At 41.5% G+C, this 12,027-nt stretch overlaps 1 pseudogene; it reads left to right on the top strand.

The window, feature by feature from the left end:
• The first annotated feature begins 9,921 nt into the window (after positions 1-9,921).
• Positions 9,922-10,012, top strand: LOC120880689 (annotated as a pseudogene).
• The last annotated feature ends 2,015 nt before the right edge of the window (positions 10,013-12,027 follow it).

Below are 12,027 nucleotides of genomic sequence, written 5' to 3'. Positions count from 1 at the left end.
CTTTTTTTACTGTCCAACACTCCAGATCTTTTAATACACCCTGCTGTAGGGGCTGCTTAGAGAACTGAAATGAGTGCAGAAGTCCTGCCATTTACTAGCTGTGTGAACCTGAGCAAGCAATGTACTTTTCTGAAGCTAGTTTTCTTTCCTATTGCATAGAAGTTGTAACACATCCTACGTTGTAGAGTCTCATAAGGATTAAACAGTGTAATCCACCATTCCAGAAAGAATGAAGAGATGGAGTCAAAGCAAAAACAACACCCAGTTCTGGATGTGACTGGTGATAGAAGCAAAGTCTGATGCTGTGAAGAGCAATATTGCATAAGAACCTGGAATGTTAGGTCCATGAATCAAGGCAAATTGTAACCAGTCAAATAGGAGATGGCAAGAGTGACATCGACATTCTAGGAATCAGTGAACTAAAATGGACTGGAATGGGTGAATTTAACTCAGATGACCATTATATCTACTACTGTGGGCAAGAATCCCTTAAAAGAAATGGAGTAGCCATCATAGTCAACAAAAGAGTCCGAAATGCAGTACTTGAATGCAATCTCAAAAACAACAGAATGATCTCCGTTTGTTTCCAAGGCAAACCATTCAATATCACAGTAATCCAAGTCTATGACCCAACCAATAATGCTCAAGAAGCTGAAGTTGAACAGTTCTATGAAGGCCTACAAGACCTTCTAGAACTAACATCCCCAAAAGATGTCCTTTTTATTATAGGGGACTGGAATGCAAAAGTAGGAAGTCAAGAAACACCTGGAGTAACAGGCAAATTTGGCTTTGGAGTACAGAATGAAGCAGGGCAAAGGCTAATAAAGTTTTGCCAAGAGAATGCATTGGTCACAGCAAACACCCTCTTCCAACAACACAAGAGAAGACTCTACACATGGACATCACCAGATGGTCAACACTGAAATCAGGTTGATTATATTCTTTGCAGCCAAAGATGGAGAAGCTCTATACAGTCAGCAAAAACAAGACTGGGAGCTGACTGTGGCTCAGAACATGAACTCGTTATTGCAAAATTCAGACTTAAATTGAAGAAAGTGGGGGAAACCACTAGACCATTCAGGTATGACCTAAATCAAATCCCTTACGCTTACAGTAGAAGAGACAAATAGATTCAAGGGATTAGATCTGATAGACAGAGTGCCTGATGAACTATGGATGGAGGTTCGTGACATTGTACAGGAGGCAAGGATCAAGACCATCCCCAAGAAAAAGAATGCAAAAAGGCAAAATGGTTGTCTGAGGAGGCCTTACAAACCGCTATGAAAAGAAGAGAAGTGAAAGGCAAAGGAGAAAAGGAAAGATATAAGCATCTGGATCCAGAGTTCCAAAGAATAGCAAGAAGAGATAAGAAAGCCTTCCTCCGTGACCAATGCAAAGAAATAGAGCTTATTTACTGTACCTAACGTACAGTAAATACTCACACAAAGGTAACTATTATTAAACTCACAGACTCTGTTCCTTATCTTCCCCCTTTCCTCACTGCCTAGTTCAGGCCCATTTCATTTCCTGTCTAGGTTACTGATTCCTGTTCCATTGGTCCCCCTGGCCCCATCTCCCCAAGCCCCGCCGTAGCATAATGTGAGGGTCTCCCCATTCCCTGTAGTGATCATTGTAAGAGGATATCAATTAAAGAGCTTCTGTGTTTTCCCAGTCCTAGTGAAAGTTGCTCAGTCGTGTCTGCCTCTTTGTGACCCCATGGACTGTAGCCCACCAGCCTCCTCTGTCCATGGGATTTCCCAGGCAAGATTAGTGGAGTGGTTAGCCGTTCCCTTTTCCAGGGGATCTTCCCAACCCAGGGACTGAACCCAGGTTTCCTGCACTGCAGGCGGATTCTTTACTAGCTGAGCCCCCAGGGGAGCCCAGTCCTAGTGCCCACTCCCAATCACTGCCAGTTTCACATGAAAACTGTGACAACTGAGAAAAACAACACCCTCCACAGTTGTCCTGTCCTTAACACGATATATCATTATTTTAAAACAGTCTCTAACTTCAGAGCATTTTGATTTTTTTTAAAAGTCTACACTTAGTCCTTTCTCTTTAAAAAAACTTGCTAGATAATTAAAAATAGATATCAAAATTTTAGGGCAAAAGGGAAAATATAATGAGACAACTAGCTTGTATCAGGATAAGACTACTGAGCACATTTGCCTACAGAGTACAAGTTATACTATCTAACTATGTCATATTTTTATTTTTGACATCTGTTTTCATGGAAATGCCAGCAGACTTATAAAGAGTGTAACTATGATCAGTCATAGCTAGATTAGTAAACAGTGAAGGAGCAAGAACAGTATGTGAATGGAGGAAGAAACTAAGCCTCGGATTTCCCTGGTGGCTCAGTGGATAAAAATCTGCCTGCCAATGCAGGGATCATGGGTTCAATCCCTGCTCCAGGAAGATTCCATGTGCCCCAGAGAAACTAAATCCACAAGCCACAACTACCGAGCCTGCACACCTAAAGCCTGAGCTCCGCAACAAGAGAAGCTACTGCAATGAGAAGTCCGTGCACCTTTGCTGTGTCCAGCACAGCAGCTAGGGATCAAAAGTGGTCAACGCACAGTTTAGGAAAAAGAAACTAGTGACAGAATTAAAGTTTTAAAGATGGGACCGAGCGACTCAAGACCTCTTGGGTCAAGACCTGTTCCTCAGAGCCACATCACTTTTACTTGGTGTCTTGGCAAGCAGAAAGCGTCTGTTGTGTTACGATGAAGTCAGCCTCCTGTGTCCCCAGTCACGACTCCCGTTTTATTAATTACTTTAAACTATCTTTGTTATTTTCTTGTACAAGGGCTACCACCTAGCTGTAGGTCATAGACCCGCATATGCCTTGGGGAAACATCTTAGTGTGTGCACAGGCAGTGTTCTGAACTGGTGCTGACCTGGCGTTCCAAGGTCCACACTACGTTCTTCCTTAGCTTACTGGGGCATGACCACTCCAACTGATCAACCCAATGTACTTTTATTTGGGTTATGCTCTATTGCTATATTTTGCTTTTATTCTGTTCCCATGGTGACTTTCTCATGGCTTAGCCAGAGCAACAGGTGGCTATTAAACCCTGTGCACCACAACAAAGAGTAGCTCCTGCTCATCACAACCAGAGAAAGCCCACACAACAAAAGCAACAAAGACCCACACAGCCAAAAATAAAGAATAAAATTTAAAAAAAAATTAAAAAGAATCTAAGCCTCAACATCAGCAGAGGAGAACATATCACCAAAATTCTCTCCTGTAAAAGCTATCCTACAAAATCTAGACAAAAGGAGACATCTCAGAACATTAGAGGAGGGTGGTGATTGTGAAATGTAAATGTTATTAAACATAGGTTGGGGCAACTTGGTAGTGTTCACCAAAATGTTAAATGCACATATTCTTTGGCACAGCAATGACTCATCTTAGACTCTGTCTATAGAAATGGTCATGTGTACAAAGACGTTTATTGCATTGCTTGTAACAATGACAAAGAGAAATAGTGTCAGCAGTGGAGTGGTTAAATAAATTGGGGTGCATCCTAACTGCAAGAAACAGAAACTCAACTCCAACTGGCATAACAAGAAAACATCGTGGCTCATCTAATTGGAGTCCAGAGGTAATGTGGGCTTCGCAATCCAGTGGCTCGAGTGCCATTTCTCCACAGTTTCCTTGGCTTTGCCCTTCTGCGTTGACTCAGCTCATCCTCAGCATGCTAAGAAAACAGCTGCTGCAATTCCAGACTACAACCTGAAGAAAAAGAGAGAATTGCCTCCAGAATTCCTTCAGAAGCAGAATATGGCAGACAGCAACTTGTACTTTAAAAGTCTGTTTACCTCTTCTTCCTGGTCACATGGCTGCCTAACTAGGGACAACATTTCCCTGTCTTTCTTGCAGCTGGTGTGGCCATGTGATCATTTTCTTGTGAATGGAAATTATGTGTGTGGTTTCTCCTTCAATTACTTAAAAGGGAATTGCTTACTCTGGACTTCCTTACTCTCTCCTTTCTGAGAGATGTATCATAGTCATGGCAGCAACCCAGTTTCAACCATGCAAAGGCCTCAGAGGTGACAGAATAACAAGAGTGACTCAGGCAAGAAAGCTGCCTTACCAGCCTAGAGTGGGCAAATGGTTGCATGGCAGACAAATAAAATGTTGTTTTATTTGTTCCATTGTATTTAAGAGTCTCTGCTACATCAGCTTCCCTTTGCACTATAGAAACAAATTAAAATCTCCAGTGCATCTCTCCTCATGTTTCAAGTTCTCACATATAAACCGAATCAAAGCCTCCTTCTAATCATGTGCTAGGGGGATAAGATTCTCCTTTGGTTAAAAGACCCACACACAGAGCTGGGGGTGAGGTCAGCTGTCTCCAAGAGGCTCAGAGCAGCATGGAGAAGCTGTGAATCAACCTCTGACTCAATGTCTCTCTCTTTCCTATGACTCCTGTCATAATTCTCAGTGAATTCGAAATCAGATATACTGTCCTTCCACATCATGTCCAATCAGCTCCTTAACCTCCCTCTAACATCTTATCCTCCACCTGTCTCAATCACCTACTACTATACCTGGATGCATGCTAAGTCACTTCAGTCTTTGTGACCTTATGGACTATAGTCTGCTAGGCTCCTCTGTCCATGGGATTCTCCAGGCAAGAAGACTGGAAGAGTTGCCGTGCCCTCCTCCAGGGGATCTTCCCCACCCAGGGATTGAAACTGCTGGTTCAGCTGCAGCTCCTGCACTGCAGGCAGATTCTTTACCACTGAGCCACCAGGGAGGCCCACATAGTACTATGCTCATATGCAAAACCAGTGCTGTCCAATTGAATTTTCTGCCATTATGGAAAACTTCAATTTTCACTCTCTAGTGCAGTAGCCACTAGCCACGTGTGCCTGTTAAGCACTTGAAATGTGGCTAGTGCCAAAGAAAAATGAATTTTTAACTTAATGTTGATTTATATGTAAATTTAGAAAGCTATAGGCTTCCTTGGTGGCTCAGTGAAGAATCTGCCTGCAATGCAGGCGACCCGGATTCGATCCCTGGGTCAGGAAGATCCCCTGGAGAAGGGAATGGCAGCCCACGCCAGTATTCTTGCCTGGAGAATCCCATGAACAGTGGAGCCTAGTGGGCTATAGTCCATGGAGTTGCAAAGAGTTGGACACAATTGCATGATTAACATTTGCAAAAACTAGGAACACACTTAGAAAGCTATATATGGCTAGTGGCTATTGTATTGGACAGTGCTGGTCTTGGCTATACTATTCCCAACAAGTGTAATTTTCCACAGTCTGAATTACAAACATCCCACTCTCCACCAACATCATTGTATTCTTCTGGTTTACTCTCCTAATGTGATATTCCCTTAAAACTCCTGGGACTTCCAATCCAAACATTCCACCATCTTTCACTGTCCAGCCTCCCTTTATTTTCTCATCTTCATTACCCAGTTTAGAGTTCATTATTCTGTAACATCACATTTGCATACTTAAAAGGGAATTGCTTACTCTGGACTTCCTTAGTCTCTCCTTTCTGAGAGCTGTATCATGGTCATGGCAGCAAGCCAGTTTCAATCATGCAAAGTCCTCAAAGATGACAGAATAACAAGAGTGACTCAGGCAAGAAAGCCGCCTTACCAGCTCCATTGTCTTCTCCTTCTCAGCTCCATTGTCTTCTCTCATTCATTCACACTCGCATGGTAGGACTCGAACTCTGGCCAAAATCCAACTCTTCTCTGAGCACTTCATCTTAGAAAGAGGAAAAAAGTTCAGCTTCCTAACTGATCACTCTTCAACTCCTGCCTATCCCACTGCCCCCTAAACCCTGGTAGATTTCTTTAATTCCTTCACTTTCCAATCTCATGTCCTAGATGACTATTTTATATCATCTCCTCTTACCACAAATCTCTACCACTTTCTTCTCACCTCACTCTCAGAGAAAAAATAGTAGCAATTAGCAGATAACTTTGACAGATTTCCACCAACTTCTCTCCCAAACTGTTGAGTTTTCCTCTCTACTTGGTTATTTGCCACAGTACATAAGCATGCCTTACTATTCCTGATTTTTAAAACCCTCCCAAACCACTCAACTCTTTCAGCAAACACTTTTATACATCAGAGGGCTTCCCTGGTGGTTCTGCTGCTGCTGCTGCTAAGTCGCTTCAGTCGTGTCCAACTCTGTGCGACCCCATAAACGGCAGCCCACCAGGCTCCTCCATCCCTAGGATTCTCCAGGCAAGAATACTTGAGTGGGTTGCCATTTCCTTCTCCAATGCATGAAAGTGAAAGGAAGTCGCTCAGTCAAACTATGGTAAAGAGTCTGCCTGGAATACATAAGACCCAAGTTCGATCCCTGGGTCGGGAAGATCCCTTGAAGAAGGGAATGGCTACCCACTCCAATATTCTTGCCTGGAGAATTCCATGGACAGAGGAGCCTGGCAGGCTACAGTCCATGGGGTCACAAAGAGTCAGACACAACTGAGTGACTAACAGGAGAAAAAAAAAAAAAAAAACATGATCTGATTTATGATTTGGAAAGATAGTTCTGAAGAACAGTTTATAGGCGAGCAACTGGAAGTAAGAAAACTAAGTAAAAGGCTATTTTAGGAGATTAGTTCCAGTAGTAGCAAACTCGATAATGTTGATCATTCTTAAACTAGACCCTTTGGAGGATGGAAAACTGTTATGGAATAGGACAAACTAAAGATATCTAACAGTTAAACATAACTTATAAACTTTGACTGACTCTTTAATCAGGAGAAATATAACCATAAAGAGTGGTATATGGTTCAATGTATACAAGTCAATTAATGTGATATATCACATTAACAAAATGAAGGATAAAAATCACATGATCACCTTAATAGATAAAGAAAAATCATTTGACAAAATTCAACAGTTTCATGATTAAAACTGTCAACAAACTAGATGTAGAAGGAATTTACTTCAACATAGTAAAGGTCATATATGACAAGTCCACAGCTAACATCATGCTCAATTGTGAAAAACAAGACAAGAATGTTCACTCTTGCCACTTAGATTCAATGTTCTAGCTGGAGCAATTAGACAACAAAAATAAAGTATTCAAATCATAAAGGAAGAAGTAAGTTATCTCTGTTTGCAAATGACATGATTTGCATATAGAAAACCTTTAATTACTCTGCAAAAAAAAGTTAGAACTATTAATAATAAACAGAGCTATAGTGATTAGAACAGTATGATACTAGCATAAAGACAGACATACAGAGGAATGTAACAGAATAGACAGGCCAGAAATAAATCCACATATATACAGTTAGTAGATCTTTGATAAAACTGCCAAGATCACAGAAAGGGTAAAGGACAGTCTCTTCAACAGATGGTGTTGGGAAAATTGGATATTCACATGCTAATAAAACTGGACAATTCTCTTATACCATGCTAAAAAATCAATTCAAAATGTATGAAATACTTAAATATAAGAACTGAAACTATAAAACTCTTTTATTTTTTGTAGGCAGAACATTCTTTAACATAATTTGCAGCAAGATCTTTTTTTAAAAACTCTTAAGAGATAACATATTGAAAAAGCTTCTTGACATTGTTCTTAACAATGAATATGACACCAAAGGCACAAAGTTACAAAAACAAAATAGACAAGCGAGATTTCATCAAACTAAAAGTCTCTGTACAGCAAAATAAACAACATTTTGTAGTTGTAGAAAAGACAACTACAAAATGAGAAAATGTTTGCAAACCATACATCTGATAAGGGGTTAACATCCAAAATATATAAGGGACTTCTACAACTAAAAAAAAAAAAAACACAAATAACTTAATTCACAAATGGGCAAAGAACTTGAATGGACATTTCTCTAAAGAAGATATACAGATAATCAATGGGTATATTAAAAAGTATTCAGTTTCACTAATTATCAAGGAAATGTGAATCAAAACCACAATGAGATATCACATCACATCTGTTAAGATTGTTGTTATCAAAAGCAAAATAAAAGATAACAAGTGTTAGGATGTGAAGAAATCAGAACCCTCTACACAGTAGATGGGGATGTAAAATAGTGCAGCTGCTATGGAAAATGGTATGGAGGTTCCTCAAAAAAATTAAAACTAGAAGTACCGTATGAGCCAGCAATCCTACTTCTGGGTATTTGTACAAAAGAATTGAAATCAGGATCTCAAAAAGGTATTTGCATTACCAGGTTCATCGCAGCATTATTGACAATAGCCAAGATATGGGAACAACCTAAATGTCCATGGACAGATGAATGAATAAAGAGATGTGCTATATACATACAGTATACGGAGAAGGCAATGGCACCCCACTCCAGTACTCTTGCCTGGAAAATCCCATGGATGGAGGAGACTGGTAGGCTGCAGTCCATGGGGTTGTGAAGAGTCAGACACAACTGAGCGACTTGACTTTCACTTTTCCCTTTCATGCATTGGAGAAGGAAATGGCAGCCCACTCCAGTGTTCTTGCCTGGAGAATCCCAGGGACAGAGGAGCCTGGTGGGCTGCCGTCTCTGGGGTCGCACAGAGTCGGACACGACTGAAGCAGCTTAGCAGTAGCAGCAGCAGCAGAGTATTATTCAGCTCTTAAAAAAGAAAAGAAATGGTGCAATATGGGACAGCATTGATGAACCTGGAGACATTACTGCAAGTGAAATAAGCCAGTCATGAAAATACGAATCTGTATTATCCTATTTGTATGTGGTATTCAAAACAGTTAGATTTATAGAAGGAAACAGTGGAATGGTGTGCTTGCCAGAGAATGGAGGGAGAGGGAAATGTAGAGTTGTTGTTCAATGGATATAAACTTTCAGTTATGCAAGATGAATAAATTCTGGAGATCTGCCGTTCAATGTAGTGCCAATAGTTAACAATAGTGTATTGTGGATTTTAAAATGTTGTTAAAGATTTGTTAAGAGGGTGTATGGCTTCCCAGGTGGTTCAGTAGTAAAGAATCTGCCTGCCAGCGCAGGAGACTCGGTTTCAACCCCTGGGTTGGGAAGATCCCCGTAGGAGGAAATGACAACCCACTTCAGTATTCTTGCCTGGAAAATCCTATAGATAGAGAAGCCTGGTAGGCTACAGTCCATGGAGTTACAAAGAGTTGAACACTACTTTGCAACTGAACACAGCACAGCAGCAAGTAGATATATCTCATGTCAAATATTCTTAACCAAAAACAAACAAAGGTCCATAAGGAAGCTTCTGGAGGTGATGAATGTGTTTACTACCTTGAGCGGTGATGGTTTCCCAGATGCAGGCATATGTCCAAATTCATCAAATTATATACATTAAATATATACAGGGTTTTTTTGTATATCAGTTAGGCCTCAATAAAGCCATTTGCCAAAAATGAGAGGGTAAATATTTAACAAATGGCTGGGTTGGGGGACATCCCAAATTTGTAGTGTTTGCCAGGTTGCTAGTTGGTGAAATGGGTGAGGAACATGTTGACGCACATTAATCAGATTGTTTTTTCAACTTTCCTCTGGGCTTAATATTTTTCAAAATAAAAATTAATTTGTTGCCAACATTAGATTTTATATAAAAATTGGGGGTTGTAGTTTCTAGTAAAAGGAATCTCAGTTCAGTTCAGTCTCTCAGTCATGTCCGACTCTCTGAGGTCCCATGAACCGCAGCAGAAGTGCATGAGACAACACATCGCCTGCATGAAAGGAATGAAAAGAGTTTTATAGGGTCCAGTGGAGGAATCGCAGTCTACATATGACCTGTAATGACAGCAATACTCACTTTACAACAAATTCATGTACTTGAAATGGTCCTGGACCTGCCCTGCAGATGCTACTCAAGTCAAGTCAGATTAGGGTAAAGTATAGCTTGAAAGCAATGGAGCCAATGTGCTCAGTTTAAATAAGAGGAGCTTGGGACCCAGGAGGTATAGATTCCAGGCACAATTAAGAAGCTATGATCCTTTTGAAGTTCATAAGCATGATGATTGGGTGTTCACACTGTTGCATGACATGTTCAATTCAGTTCAGTCGCTCAGTTGTGTCTGACTCTTTGCGACCCCATGAACCTCAGCACACCAGGCCTCCCTGTCCATCACCAACTCCCGGAGTCTACCCAAATTCACGTCCATTGAGTCAGTGATGCCACCCAGCCATCTCATCCTCAGATCAACTCTCACATCCATACATGACCACTGGAAAAACCATAGCCTTGACTAGACAGACCTTTGTTGGCAAAGTAATGTCTCCGCTTTTGAATATGCTATCTAGGTTGGTCATAACTTTCCTTCCAAAGAGTAAGTGTCTTTTAATTTCAAGGCTTCAATCACCATCTGCAGTGATTTTGAAGCCCCAAAAAACAAACTCTGACACTGTTTGCACTGTTTCCCCATCTAATTCCCATGAAGTGATGGGACCAGATGCCACGATCTTAGTTTTCTGAATGTTGAGCTTTAAGCCAACTTTTTCACTCTCCTCTTTCACTCAAACCTTGCAATTTGGGACTTATGCTCTCAAATAATGCCATTTCAGTTCAGTTTAGTTCGGTTCAGTTGCTCAGTCATGTCCGACTCTTTGAGGCCCCATGAATTGCAGCACGCCAGGCCTCCCTGTCCATCACCAACTCCCAGAGTTCACTCGAACTCACGTCGAGTCAGTGATGCCATCCAGCCATCTCATCCTCTGTTGTCCCCTTCTCCTCCTGCCCCCAATCCCTCCCAGCATCAGAGTCTTTTCCAGTGAGTCAACTCTTCGCACGAGGTGGCCAAAGTGCTGGAGTTTCAGCTTTAGCATCATTCCTTCCAAAGAAATCCCAGGGCTGATCTCCTTTAGAATGGACTGGTTGGATCTCCTTGCAGTCCAAGAGACTCTCGAGAGTCTTCTCCAACACCACAGTTCAAAAGCATCAATTCTTCGGCGCTCAGCTTTCTTCACAGTCCAGTTCTCACATTCATACATGACTACTGGAAAAACAATAGCCTTGACTAGACAGACCTTTGTTGGTAAAGTAATGTCTTTGCTTTTGAATATGCTCTCTAGGTTGGTCATAACTTTCCTTCCAAGGAGTAAGCATCTTTTAATTTCATGGTTGCAATCACCATCTGCAGTGATTTTGGAGCCCGAAAAAATAAAGTCTGACACCGTTTCCACTGTTTCCCCATCTATTTCCCATGAAGTGATGCCATGATCTTCATTTTCTGATTGTTGAGCTTTAAGCCAACTTTTTCACTCTCCTCTTTCACTTTCATCAAAAGGCTTTTAGTTCCTCTTCATTTTCTGCCATAAGGGTGGTATCATCTGCATATCTGAGGTTATTGATATTTCTCCTGGCAATCTTGATTCCAGCTTGTGCTTCTTCCAGCCCAGTGTTTCTTATGATGTACTCTGCATAGAAGTTCAATAAGCAGGGTGACAATATACAGCCTTGATATACTCCTTTTCCTATTTGGAACTAGTCTGTTGTTCCACGTCCAGTTCTAACTGTTGCTTCCTGACCTGCATATAGGTTTCTCAAGAGGCAGGTCAGGTGGCCTGGTATTCCCATCTCTTTCGGAATTTTCCACAGTTTATTGTGTTAAACCTAATACATGGGGGAAGTGCCTTCCAGTCAGATCTTGTCCAGGCCCTCCTCCCTCATTTAGGTTACCTTCCTGACTCCTGAGAGTATTTGCATTTACACCACTGGGCTAAGAAATGTTCAGTGAGACTAAGATGGTCTTTGACACTGAATTCCAAGCACTCAGTGGAAATTCAGTTCAGTTCAGTTCAGTTCAGTCGCTCAGTCACGTCCGACTCTTTGCGACCTCATGAATTGCAGCACGCCAGGCCTCCCTGTCCACCACCAACTCCCAGAGTTCACTCAAACTCACGTCCATCGAGTCAGTGATGCCATCCAGCCATCTCATCCTCTGTCACCCCCTTCTCCTCCTGCCCTCAATCCCTCCCAGCATCACAGTCTTTTCCAATGAGTCAACTCTTTGCATGAGGTGGACAAAGTACTGGAGTTTCAGCTTTAGCATCATTCCTTCCAAAGAAATCCCAGGACCAATCTCCTTTAGAATGGACT

This window comes from Oryx dammah, unplaced genomic scaffold (genome assembly GCF_014754425.2).
Source record: "Oryx dammah isolate SB20612 unplaced genomic scaffold, SCBI_Odam_1.1 HiC_scaffold_21, whole genome shotgun sequence".
In the NCBI taxonomy this organism is placed as follows: domain Eukaryota; kingdom Metazoa; phylum Chordata; class Mammalia; order Artiodactyla; family Bovidae; genus Oryx; species Oryx dammah.
Note: the sequence above shows the minus strand (reverse complement) of the source record. Positions and strands in the feature narration are given on the sequence as shown.